Raw genomic sequence first — 12383 nt, forward strand, 5'->3', positions numbered from 1 at the left:
GGAAAATACATCAACAGGCAGACTACAGAAAAGCTTACTATCAAAGGTTAGAGGGGGGCTTTCTCAGAGGGCTTTTTACAGTTTTTCTATTCCCAATTAGCCGTTTAAGTGTACTTATTGAAAGTAGTAATTCTTTCATAGGCCGCCCTTTCTTAGTATTTGACGTTCCTTATATTGCGGTATGAGGCTTCGCAGTAGGTTGCAAACATTCATCACCCATGACTGTCCCCAATTGAGCTCAGAAGCTCAATGTCTATCATGACCTCTCTTTTAGAATGTCCAAGAGCAAGCAAACTATTCCTCCAGGAGAGGGCGCCAACAGACTACTAAAGAGATCATCATTACTCAAAGAAAACCCCAAAAACCAATGCATGATAGGAATAAACAGGTAACTTTCTTTGGAGTGGAAGCGGAGAGATCGCACCAGATGCCAATTCTAGATGTTATCACACCTGTGGTCACTGCAGCAGCAGGTGAATCCACTTTGTCCAAAAGGGATCTATTCCATTCAATTGCAAATGATCTAGATAAGACAGAGAACTGCAGCACGGGGACATAGCCGAGTTGGTCAGGTTGAGTGGTGATGAGTTTGCTATTTGGATGAATAAAGAAAGTCAAAAGTGTGAAAGATAAAAAACAAAAGGAGGAAGTGTGAAAAGTGAATGGGCCAAATTGAGGTGCATATGAAGACGTATGCTTTCTTCCAATTCATTAAATCGGGCTAATATGAATCAGGTGAATTGAGTTCTGCTTTTGGAAACTGGGTTAAGAAGGGGTGCACCGTTCCTGGAGGTACTGCAATACCAGGTCAATGCGTGGAGTGGACAGAGCAAGCTCTTTTTCCATCTCCCTGTTCTAAAAATCCATTTAATATATGGTCCCCAGATAGGGGACGTATCAGATATTAAACTGATAAGAACAGATACTACACTTGATCTTAGCCAAAAGGCCGAGAAGCGATAACCAGAATTGGTTTGGGCCTCGAGTGGCACCCTGGCCTATGCCGGACACATCTTAGGGAGAGAGAGCGAGAGGGAGACAAACCCACGCCTACACAAGACATTTTGTCACCCAAGCCAACCCTTGAAAAGGCTGCTTTGCAGAGCCAAAACAAGAAGAATGGTGCGTTTTGCAGCCGCCGCCCACTGCAATGAATCTGAATAACTCCTCCTTTAGGGCGCAAGCAACTCCCCTCCCCCTTGCAGTCTTTCCAATTCACGATACAAAAAGACGGACAGGACAGGTTGCCTGACTTTCCGTCACTGCCACCCTTTGCCATCCTTACCCGTAGAAAGCCCTTTCATCATCCCCAAACCCTAATCTTTTCCCTTTCCTTCCCAGCCCCCAAACCCTGCCCTCTGTACCTTTCTCACCACCCGCTTCCCTTCTCCTGTCATCCCCCTACCACCCGGGAAAAAAAGAGATTGCCCCCTCCTTCCACTAGCCCACCCTCCCACCCAAAGAACAACTTCTTCTGCGCAGCTTGTTTTCTAGGCAGCAGCGCTATTGTGATGTCATCGGGGGGCATTGTGACAAGCCGCCAGTGTTCCGTCTCTTCATGTTGTGCACAGTTCAAACGGAAAATACATCAACAGGCAGACTACAGAAAAGCTTACTATCAAAGGTTAGAGGGGGGCTTTCTCAGAGGGCTTTTTACAGTTTTTCTATTCCCAATTAGCCGTTTAAGTGTACTTATTGAAAGTAGTAATTCTTTCATAGGCCGCCCTTTCTTAGTATTTGACGTTCCTTATATTGCGGTATGAGGCTTCGCAGTAGGTTGCAAACATTCATCACCCATGACTGTCCCCAATTGAGCTCAGAAGCTCAATGTCTATCATGACCTCTCTTTTAGAATGTCCAAGAGCAAGCAAACTATTCCTCCAGGAGAGGGCGCCAACAGACTACTAAAGAGATCATCATTACTCAAAGAAAACCCCAAAAACCAATGCATGATAGGAATAAACAGGTAACTTTCTTTGGAGTGGAAGCGGAGAGATCGCACCAGATGCCAATTCTAGATGTTATCACACCTGTGGTCACTGCAGCAGCAGGTGAATCCACTTTGTCCAAAAGGGATCTATTCCATTCAATTGCAAATGATCTAGATAAGACAGAGAACTGCAGCACGGGGACATAGCCGAGTTGGTCAGGTTGAGTGGTGATGAGTTTGCTATTTGGATGAATAAAGAAAGTCAAAAGTGTGAAAGATAAAAAACAAAAGGAGGAAGTGTGAAAAGTGAATGGGCCAAATTGAGGTGCATATGAAGACGTATGCTTTCTTCCAATTCATTAAATCGGGCTAATATGAATCAGGTGAATTGAGTTCTGCTTTTGGAAACTGGGTTAAGAAGGGGTGCACCGTTCCTGGAGGTACTGCAATACCAGGTCAATGCGTGGAGTGGACAGAGCAAGCTCTTTTTCCATCTCCCTGTTCTAAAAATCCATTTAATATATGGTCCCCAGATAGGGGACGTATCAGATATTAAACTGATAAGAACAGATACTACACTTGATCTTAGCCAAAAGGCCGAGAAGCGATAACCAGAATTGGTTTGGGCCTCGAGTGGCACCCTGGCCTATGCCGGACACATCTTAGGGAGAGAGAGCGAGAGGGAGACAAACCCACGCCTACACAAGACATTTTGTCACCCAAGCCAACCCTTGAAAAGGCTGCTTTGCAGAGCCAAAACAAGAAGAATGGTGCGTTTTGCAGCCGCCGCCCACTGCAATGAATCTGAATAACTCCTCCTTTAGGGCGCAAGCAACTCCCCTCCCCCTTGCAGTCTTTCCAATTCACGATACAAAAAGACGGACAGGACAGGTTGCCTGACTTTCCGTCACTGCCACCCTTTGCCATCCTTACCCGTAGAAAGCCCTTTCATCATCCCCAAACCCTAATCTTTTCCCTTTCCTTCCCAGCCCCCAAACCCTGCCCTCTGTACCTTTCTCACCACCCGCTTCCCTTCTCCTGTCATCCCCCTACCACCCGGGAAAAAAAGAGATTGCCCCCTCCTTCCACTAGCCCACCCTCCCACCCAAAGAACAACTTCTTCTGCGCAGCTTGTTTTCTAGGCAGCAGCGCTATTGTGATGTCATCGGGGGGCATTGTGACAAGCCGCCAGTGTTCCGTCTCTTCATGTTGTGCACAGTTCAAACGGAAAATACATCAACAGGCAGACTACAGAAAAGCTTACTATCAAAGGTTAGAGGGGGGCTTTCTCAGAGGGCTTTTTACAGTTTTTCTATTCCCAATTAGCCGTTTAAGTGTACTTATTGAAAGTAGTAATTCTTTCATAGGCCGCCCTTTCTTAGTATTTGACGTTCCTTATATTGCGGTATGAGGCTTCGCAGTAGGTTGCAAACATTCATCACCCATGACTGTCCCCAATTGAGCTCAGAAGCTCAATGTCTATCATGACCTCTCTTTTAGAATGTCCAAGAGCAAGCAAACTATTCCTCCAGGAGAGGGCGCCAACAGACTACTAAAGAGATCATCATTACTCAAAGAAAACCCCAAAAACCAATGCATGATAGGAATAAACAGGTAACTTTCTTTGGAGTGGAAGCGGAGAGATCGCACCAGATGCCAATTCTAGATGTTATCACACCTGTGGTCACTGCAGCAGCAGGTGAATCCACTTTGTCCAAAAGGGATCTATTCCATTCAATTGCAAATGATCTAGATAAGACAGAGAACTGCAGCACGGGGACATAGCCGAGTTGGTCAGGTTGAGTGGTGATGAGTTTGCTATTTGGATGAATAAAGAAAGTCAAAAGTGTGAAAGATAAAAAACAAAAGGAGGAAGTGTGAAAAGTGAATGGGCCAAATTGAGGTGCATATGAAGACGTATGCTTTCTTCCAATTCATTAAATCGGGCTAATATGAATCAGGTGAATTGAGTTCTGCTTTTGGAAACTGGGTTAAGAAGGGGTGCACCGTTCCTGGAGGTACTGCAATACCAGGTCAATGCGTGGAGTGGACAGAGCAAGCTCTTTTTCCATCTCCCTGTTCTAAAAATCCATTTAATATATGGTCCCCAGATAGGGGACGTATCAGATATTAAACTGATAAGAACAGATACTACACTTGATCTTAGCCAAAAGGCCGAGAAGCGATAACCAGAATTGGTTTGGGCCTCGAGTGGCACCCTGGCCTATGCCGGACACATCTTAGGGAGAGAGAGCGAGAGGGAGACAAACCCACGCCTACACAAGACATTTTGTCACCCAAGCCAACCCTTGAAAAGGCTGCTTTGCAGAGCCAAAACAAGAAGAATGGTGCGTTTTGCAGCCGCCGCCCACTGCAATGAATCTGAATAACTCCTCCTTTAGGGCGCAAGCAACTCCCCTCCCCCTTGCAGTCTTTCCAATTCACGATACAAAAAGACGGACAGGACAGGTTGCCTGACTTTCCGTCACTGCCACCCTTTGCCATCCTTACCCGTAGAAAGCCCTTTCATCATCCCCAAACCCTAATCTTTTCCCTTTCCTTCCCAGCCCCCAAACCCTGCCCTCTGTACCTTTCTCACCACCCGCTTCCCTTCTCCTGTCATCCCCCTACCACCCGGGAAAAAAAGAGATTGCCCCCTCCTTCCACTAGCCCACCCTCCCACCCAAAGAACAACTTCTTCTGCGCAGCTTGTTTTCTAGGCAGCAGCGCTATTGTGATGTCATCGGGGGGCATTGTGACAAGCCGCCAGTGTTCCGTCTCTTCATGTTGTGCACAGTTCAAACGGAAAATACATCAACAGGCAGACTACAGAAAAGCTTACTATCAAAGGTTAGAGGGGGGCTTTCTCAGAGGGCTTTTTACAGTTTTTCTATTCCCAATTAGCCGTTTAAGTGTACTTATTGAAAGTAGTAATTCTTTCATAGGCCGCCCTTTCTTAGTATTTGACGTTCCTTATATTGCGGTATGAGGCTTCGCAGTAGGTTGCAAACATTCATCACCCATGACTGTCCCCAATTGAGCTCAGAAGCTCAATGTCTATCATGACCTCTCTTTTAGAATGTCCAAGAGCAAGCAAACTATTCCTCCAGGAGAGGGCGCCAACAGACTACTAAAGAGATTATCATTACTCAAAGAAAACCCCAAAAACCAATGCATGATAGGAATAAACAGGTAACTTTCTTTGGAGTGGAAGCGGAGAGATCGCACCAGATGCCAATTCTAGATGTTATCACACCTGTGGTCACTGCAGCAGCAGGTGAATCCACTTTGTCCAAAAGGGATCTATTCCATTCAATTGCAAATGATCTAGATAAGACAGAGAACTGCAGCACGGGGACATAGCCGAGTTGGTCAGGTTGAGTGGTGATGAGTTTGCTATTTGGATGAATAAAGAAAGTCAAAAGTGTGAAAGATAAAAAACAAAAGGAGGAAGTGTGAAAAGTGAATGGGCCAAATTGAGGTGCATATGAAGACGTATGCTTTCTTCCAATTCATTAAATCGGGCTAATATGAATCAGGTGAATTGAGTTCTGCTTTTGGAAACTGGGTTAAGAAGGGGTGCACCGTTCCTGGAGGTACTGCAATACCAGGTCAATGCGTGGAGTGGACAGAGCAAGCTCTTTTTCCATCTCCCTGTTCTAAAAATCCATTTAATATATGGTCCCCAGATAGGGGACGTATCAGATATTAAACTGATAAGAACAGATACTACACTTGATCTTAGCCAAAAGGCCGAGAAGCGATAACCAGAATTGGTTTGGGCCTCGAGTGGCACCCTGGCCTATGCCGGACACATCTTAGGGAGAGAGAGCGAGAGGGAGACAAACCCACGCCTACACAAGACATTTTGTCACCCAAGCCAACCCTTGAAAAGGCTGCTTTGCAGAGCCAAAACAAGAAGAATGGTGCGTTTTGCAGCCGCCGCCCACTGCAATGAATCTGAATAACTCCTCCTTTAGGGCGCAAGCAACTCCCCTCCCCCTTGCAGTCTTTCCAATTCACGATACAAAAAGACGGACAGGACAGGTTGCCTGACTTTCCGTCACTGCCACCCTTTGCCATCCTTACCCGTAGAAAGCCCTTTCATCATCCCCAAACCCTAATCTTTTCCCTTTCCTTCCCAGCCCCCAAACCCTGCCCTCTGTACCTTTCTCACCACCCGCTTCCCTTCTCCTGTCATCCCCCTACCACCCGGGAAAAAAAGAGATTGCCCCCTCCTTCCACTAGCCCACCCTCCCACCCAAAGAACAACTTCTTCTGCGCAGCTTGTTTTCTAGGCAGCAGCGCTATTGTGATGTCATCGGGGGGCATTGTGACAAGCCGCCAGTGTTCCGTCTCTTCATGTTGTGCACAGTTCAAACGGAAAATACATCAACAGGCAGACTACAGAAAAGCTTACTATCAAAGGTTAGAGGGGGGCTTTCTCAGAGGGCTTTTTACAGTTTTTCTATTCCCAATTAGCCGTTTAAGTGTACTTATTGAAAGTAGTAATTCTTTCATAGGCCGCCCTTTCTTAGTATTTGACGTTCCTTATATTGCGGTATGAGGCTTCGCAGTAGGTTGCAAACATTCATCACCCATGACTGTCCCCAATTGAGCTCAGAAGCTCAATGTCTATCATGACCTCTCTTTTAGAATGTCCAAGAGCAAGCAAACTATTCCTCCAGGAGAGGGCGCCAACAGACTACTAAAGAGATCATCATTACTCAAAGAAAACCCCAAAAACCAATGCATGATAGGAATAAACAGGTAACTTTCTTTGGAGTGGAAGCGGAGAGATCGCACCAGATGCCAATTCTAGATGTTATCACACCTGTGGTCACTGCAGCAGCAGGTGAATCCACTTTGTCCAAAAGGGATCTATTCCATTCAATTGCAAATGATCTAGATAAGACAGAGAACTGCAGCACGGGGACATAGCCGAGTTGGTCAGGTTGAGTGGTGATGAGTTTGCTATTTGGATGAATAAAGAAAGTCAAAAGTGTGAAAGATAAAAAACAAAAGGAGGAAGTGTGAAAAGTGAATGGGCCAAATTGAGGTGCATATGAAGACGTATGCTTTCTTCCAATTCATTAAATCGGGCTAATATGAATCAGGTGAATTGAGTTCTGCTTTTGGAAACTGGGTTAAGAAGGGGTGCACCGTTCCTGGAGGTACTGCAATACCAGGTCAATGCGTGGAGTGGACAGAGCAAGCTCTTTTTCCATCTCCCTGTTCTAAAAATCCATTTAATATATGGTCCCCAGATAGGGGACGTATCAGATATTAAACTGATAAGAACAGATACTACACTTGATCTTAGCCAAAAGGCCGAGAAGCGATAACCAGAATTGGTTTGGGCCTCGAGTGGCACCCTGGCCTATGCCGGACACATCTTAGGGAGAGAGAGCGAGAGGGAGACAAACCCACGCCTACACAAGACATTTTGTCACCCAAGCCAACCCTTGAAAAGGCTGCTTTGCAGAGCCAAAACAAGAAGAATGGTGCGTTTTGCAGCCGCCGCCCACTGCAATGAATCTGAATAACTCCTCCTTTAGGGCGCAAGCAACTCCCCTCCCCCTTGCAGTCTTTCCAATTCACGATACAAAAAGACGGACAGGACAGGTTGCCTGACTTTCCGTCACTGCCACCCTTTGCCATCCTTACCCGTAGAAAGCCCTTTCATCATCCCCAAACCCTAATCTTTTCCCTTTCCTTCCCAGCCCCCAAACCCTGCCCTCTGTACCTTTCTCACCACCCGCTTCCCTTCTCCTGTCATCCCCCTACCACCCGGGAAAAAAAGAGATTGCCCCCTCCTTCCACTAGCCCACCCTCCCACCCAAAGAACAACTTCTTCTGCGCAGCTTGTTTTCTAGGCAGCAGCGCTATTGTGATGTCATCGGGGGGCATTGTGACAAGCCGCCAGTGTTCCGTCTCTTCATGTTGTGCACAGTTCAAACGGAAAATACATCAACAGGCAGACTACAGAAAAGCTTACTATCAAAGGTTAGAGGGGGGCTTTCTCAGAGGGCTTTTTACAGTTTTTCTATTCCCAATTAGCCGTTTAAGTGTACTTATTGAAAGTAGTAATTCTTTCATAGGCCGCCCTTTCTTAGTATTTGACGTTCCTTATATTGCGGTATGAGGCTTCGCAGTAGGTTGCAAACATTCATCACCCATGACTGTCCCCAATTGAGCTCAGAAGCTCAATGTCTATCATGACCTCTCTTTTAGAATGTCCAAGAGCAAGCAAACTATTCCTCCAGGAGAGGGCGCCAACAGACTACTAAAGAGATCATCATTACTCAAAGAAAACCCCAAAAACCAATGCATGATAGGAATAAACAGGTAACTTTCTTTGGAGTGGAAGCGGAGAGATCGCACCAGATGCCAATTCTAGATGTTATCACACCTGTGGTCACTGCAGCAGCAGGTGAATCCACTTTGTCCAAAAGGGATCTATTCCATTCAATTGCAAATGATCTAGATAAGACAGAGAACTGCAGCACGGGGACATAGCCGAGTTGGTCAGGTTGAGTGGTGATGAGTTTGCTATTTGGATGAATAAAGAAAGTCAAAAGTGTGAAAGATAAAAAACAAAAGGAGGAAGTGTGAAAAGTGAATGGGCCAAATTGAGGTGCATATGAAGACGTATGCTTTCTTCCAATTCATTAAATCGGGCTAATATGAATCAGGTGAATTGAGTTCTGCTTTTGGAAACTGGGTTAAGAAGGGGTGCACCGTTCCTGGAGGTACTGCAATACCAGGTCAATGCGTGGAGTGGACAGAGCAAGCTCTTTTTCCATCTCCCTGTTCTAAAAATCCATTTAATATATGGTCCCCAGATAGGGGACGTATCAGATATTAAACTGATAAGAACAGATACTACACTTGATCTTAGCCAAAAGGCCGAGAAGCGATAACCAGAATTGGTTTGGGCCTCGAGTGGCACCCTGGCCTATGCCGGACACATCTTAGGGAGAGAGAGCGAGAGGGAGACAAACCCACGCCTACACAAGACATTTTGTCACCCAAGCCAACCCTTGAAAAGGCTGCTTTGCAGAGCCAAAACAAGAAGAATGGTGCGTTTTGCAGCCGCCGCCCACTGCAATGAATCTGAATAACTCCTCCTTTAGGGCGCAAGCAACTCCCCTCCCCCTTGCAGTCTTTCCAATTCACGATACAAAAAGACGGACAGGACAGGTTGCCTGACTTTCCGTCACTGCCACCCTTTGCCATCCTTACCCGTAGAAAGCCCTTTCATCATCCCCAAACCCTAATCTTTTCCCTTTCCTTCCCAGCCCCCAAACCCTGCCCTCTGTACCTTTCTCACCACCCGCTTCCCTTCTCCTGTCATCCCCCTACCACCCGGGAAAAAAAGAGATTGCCCCCTCCTTCCACTAGCCCACCCTCCCACCCAAAGAACAACTTCTTCTGCGCAGCTTGTTTTCTAGGCAGCAGCGCTATTGTGATGTCATCGGGGGGCATTGTGACAAGCCGCCAGTGTTCCGTCTCTTCATGTTGTGCACAGTTCAAACGGAAAATACATCAACAGGCAGACTACAGAAAAGCTTACTATCAAAGGTTAGAGGGGGGCTTTCTCAGAGGGCTTTTTACAGTTTTTCTATTCCCAATTAGCCGTTTAAGTGTACTTATTGAAAGTAGTAATTCTTTCATAGGCCGCCCTTTCTTAGTATTTGACGTTCCTTATATTGCGGTATGAGGCTTCGCAGTAGGTTGCAAACATTCATCACCCATGACTGTCCCCAATTGAGCTCAGAAGCTCAATGTCTATCATGACCTCTCTTTTAGAATGTCCAAGAGCAAGCAAACTATTCCTCCAGGAGAGGGCGCCAACAGACTACTAAAGAGATCATCATTACTCAAAGAAAACCCCAAAAACCAATGCATGATAGGAATAAACAGGTAACTTTCTTTGGAGTGGAAGCGGAGAGATCGCACCAGATGCCAATTCTAGATGTTATCACACCTGTGGTCACTGCAGCAGCAGGTGAATCCACTTTGTCCAAAAGGGATCTATTCCATTCAATTGCAAATGATCTAGATAAGACAGAGAACTGCAGCACGGGGACATAGCCGAGTTGGTCAGGTTGAGTGGTGATGAGTTTGCTATTTGGATGAATAAAGAAAGTCAAAAGTGTGAAAGATAAAAAACAAAAGGAGGAAGTGTGAAAAGTGAATGGGCCAAATTGAGGTGCATATGAAGACGTATGCTTTCTTCCAATTCATTAAATCGGGCTAATATGAATCAGGTGAATTGAGTTCTGCTTTTGGAAACTGGGTTAAGAAGGGGTGCACCGTTCCTGGAGGTACTGCAATACCAGGTCAATGCGTGGAGTGGACAGAGCAAGCTCTTTTTCCATCTCCCTGTTCTAAAAATCCATTTAATATATGGTCCCCAGATAGGGGACGTATCAGATATTAAACTGATAAGAACAGATACTACACTTGATCTTAGCCAAAAGGCCGAGAAGCGATAACCAGAATTGGTTTGGGCCTCGAGTGGCACCCTGGCCTATGCCGGACACATCTTAGGGAGAGAGAGCGAGAGGGAGACAAACCCACGCCTACACAAGACATTTTGTCACCCAAGCCAACCCTTGAAAAGGCTGCTTTGCAGAGCCAAAACAAGAAGAATGGTGCGTTTTGCAGCCGCCGCCCACTGCAATGAATCTGAATAACTCCTCCTTTAGGGCGCAAGCAACTCCCCTCCCCCTTGCAGTCTTTCCAATTCACGATACAAAAAGACGGACAGGACAGGTTGCCTGACTTTCCGTCACTGCAACCCTTTGCCATCCTTACCCGTAGAAAGCCCTTTCATCATCCCCAAACCCTAATCTTTTCCCTTTCCTTCCCAGCCCCCAAACCCTGCCCTCTGTACCTTTCTCACCACCCGCTTCCCTTCTCCTGTCATCCCCCTACCACCCGGGAAAAAAAGAGATTGCCCCCTCCTTCCACTAGCCCACCCTCCCACCCAAAGAACAACTTCTTCTGCGCAGCTTGTTTTCTAGGCAGCAGCGCTATTGTGATGTCATCGGGGGGCATTGTGACAAGCCGCCAGTGTTCCGTCTCTTCATGTTGTGCACAGTTCAAACGGAAAATACATCAACAGGCAGACTACAGAAAAGCTTACTATCAAAGGTTAGAGGGGGGCTTTCTCAGAGGGCTTTTTACAGTTTTTCTATTCCCAATTAGCCGTTTAAGTGTACTTATTGAAAGTAGTAATTCTTTCATAGGCCGCCCTTTCTTAGTATTTGACGTTCCTTATATTGCGGTATGAGGCTTCGCAGTAGGTTGCAAACATTCATCACCCATGACTGTCCCCAATTGAGCTCAGAAGCTCAATGTCTATCATGACCTCTCTTTTAGAATGTCCAAGAGCAAGCAAACTATTCCTCCAGGAGAGGGCGCCAACAGACTACTAAAGAGATCATCATTACTCAAAGAAAACCCCAAAAACCAATGCATGATAGGAATAAACAGGTAACTTTCTTTGGAGTGGAAGCGGAGAGATCGCACCAGATGCCAATTCTAGATGTTATCACACCTGTGGTCACTGCAGCAGCAGGTGAATCCACTTTGTCCAAAAGGGATCTATTCCATTCAATTGCAAATGATCTAGATAAGACAGAGAACTGCAGCACGGGGACATAGCCGAGTTGGTCAGGTTGAGTGGTGATGAGTTTGCTATTTGGATGAATAAAGAAAGTCAAAAGTGTGAAAGATAAAAAACAAAAGGAGGAAGTGTGAAAAGTGAATGGGCCAAATTGAGGTGCATATGAAGACGTATGCTTTCTTCCAATTCATTAAATCGGGCTAATATGAATCAGGTGAATTGAGTTCTGCTTTTGGAAACTGGGTTAAGAAGGGGTGCACCGTTCCTGGAGGTACTGCAATACCAGGTCAATGCGTGGAGTGGACAGAGCAAGCTCTTTTTCCATCTCCCTGTTCTAAAAATCCATTTAATATATGGTCCCCAGATAGGGGACGTATCAGATATTAAACTGATAAGAACAGATACTACACTTGATCTTAGCCAAAAGGCCGAGAAGCGATAACCAGAATTGGTTTGGGCCTCGAGTGGCACCCTGGCCTATGCCGGACACATCTTAGGGAGAGAGAGCGAGAGGGAGACAAACCCACGCCTACACAAGACATTTTGTCACCCAAGCCAACCCTTGAAAAGGCTGCTTTGCAGAGCCAAAACAAGAAGAATGGTGCGTTTTGCAGCCGCCGCCCACTGCAATGAATCTGAATAACTCCTCCTTTAGGGCGCAAGCAACTCCCCTCCCCCTTGCAGTCTTTCCAATTCACGATACAAAAAGACGGACAGGACAGGTTGCCTGACTTTCCGTCACTGCCACCCTTTGCCATCCTTACCCGTAGAAAGCCCTTTCATCATCCCCAAACCCTAATCTTTTCCCTTTCCTTC

General features: G+C 46.1%; 8 non-coding genes across 8 annotated transcripts; all 8 read right to left on the reverse strand.

Annotated features, from left to right (window-relative positions):
• Nucleotides 1–770: 770 nt before the first annotated feature.
• Nucleotides 771–961, reverse strand: LOC142276757 (U2 spliceosomal RNA). The gene has a single exon (XR_012740162.1). It is a non-coding gene; the product is annotated as a U2 spliceosomal RNA (small nuclear RNA).
• Nucleotides 962–2348: 1387 nt separating this feature from the next.
• On the reverse strand, nucleotides 2349–2539 carry LOC142276771 (U2 spliceosomal RNA). The gene has a single exon (XR_012740173.1). It is a non-coding gene; the product is annotated as a U2 spliceosomal RNA (small nuclear RNA).
• Nucleotides 2540–3926: 1387 nt separating this feature from the next.
• Nucleotides 3927–4117, reverse strand: LOC142276783 (U2 spliceosomal RNA). Its single transcript, XR_012740184.1, has one exon. It is a non-coding gene; the product is annotated as a U2 spliceosomal RNA (small nuclear RNA).
• Nucleotides 4118–5504: 1387 nt separating this feature from the next.
• LOC142276789 (U2 spliceosomal RNA) lies at nucleotides 5505–5695 on the reverse strand. Its single transcript, XR_012740190.1, has one exon. It is a non-coding gene; the product is annotated as a U2 spliceosomal RNA (small nuclear RNA).
• Nucleotides 5696–7082: 1387 nt separating this feature from the next.
• LOC142276790 (U2 spliceosomal RNA) lies at nucleotides 7083–7273 on the reverse strand. The gene has a single exon (XR_012740191.1). It is a non-coding gene; the product is annotated as a U2 spliceosomal RNA (small nuclear RNA).
• A 1387-nt stretch (nucleotides 7274–8660) lies between these two features.
• LOC142276759 (U2 spliceosomal RNA) lies at nucleotides 8661–8851 on the reverse strand. The gene has a single exon (XR_012740163.1). It is a non-coding gene; the product is annotated as a U2 spliceosomal RNA (small nuclear RNA).
• A 1387-nt stretch (nucleotides 8852–10238) lies between these two features.
• LOC142276760 (U2 spliceosomal RNA) lies at nucleotides 10239–10429 on the reverse strand. Its single transcript, XR_012740164.1, has one exon. It is a non-coding gene; the product is annotated as a U2 spliceosomal RNA (small nuclear RNA).
• A 1387-nt stretch (nucleotides 10430–11816) lies between these two features.
• LOC142276761 (U2 spliceosomal RNA) lies at nucleotides 11817–12007 on the reverse strand. The gene has a single exon (XR_012740165.1). It is a non-coding gene; the product is annotated as a U2 spliceosomal RNA (small nuclear RNA).
• Nucleotides 12008–12383: the final 376 nt, after the last annotated feature.

Source organism: Anomaloglossus baeobatrachus, unplaced genomic scaffold, assembly GCF_048569485.1.
Source record: "Anomaloglossus baeobatrachus isolate aAnoBae1 unplaced genomic scaffold, aAnoBae1.hap1 Scaffold_4033, whole genome shotgun sequence".
Taxonomy (NCBI): domain Eukaryota; kingdom Metazoa; phylum Chordata; class Amphibia; order Anura; family Aromobatidae; genus Anomaloglossus; species Anomaloglossus baeobatrachus.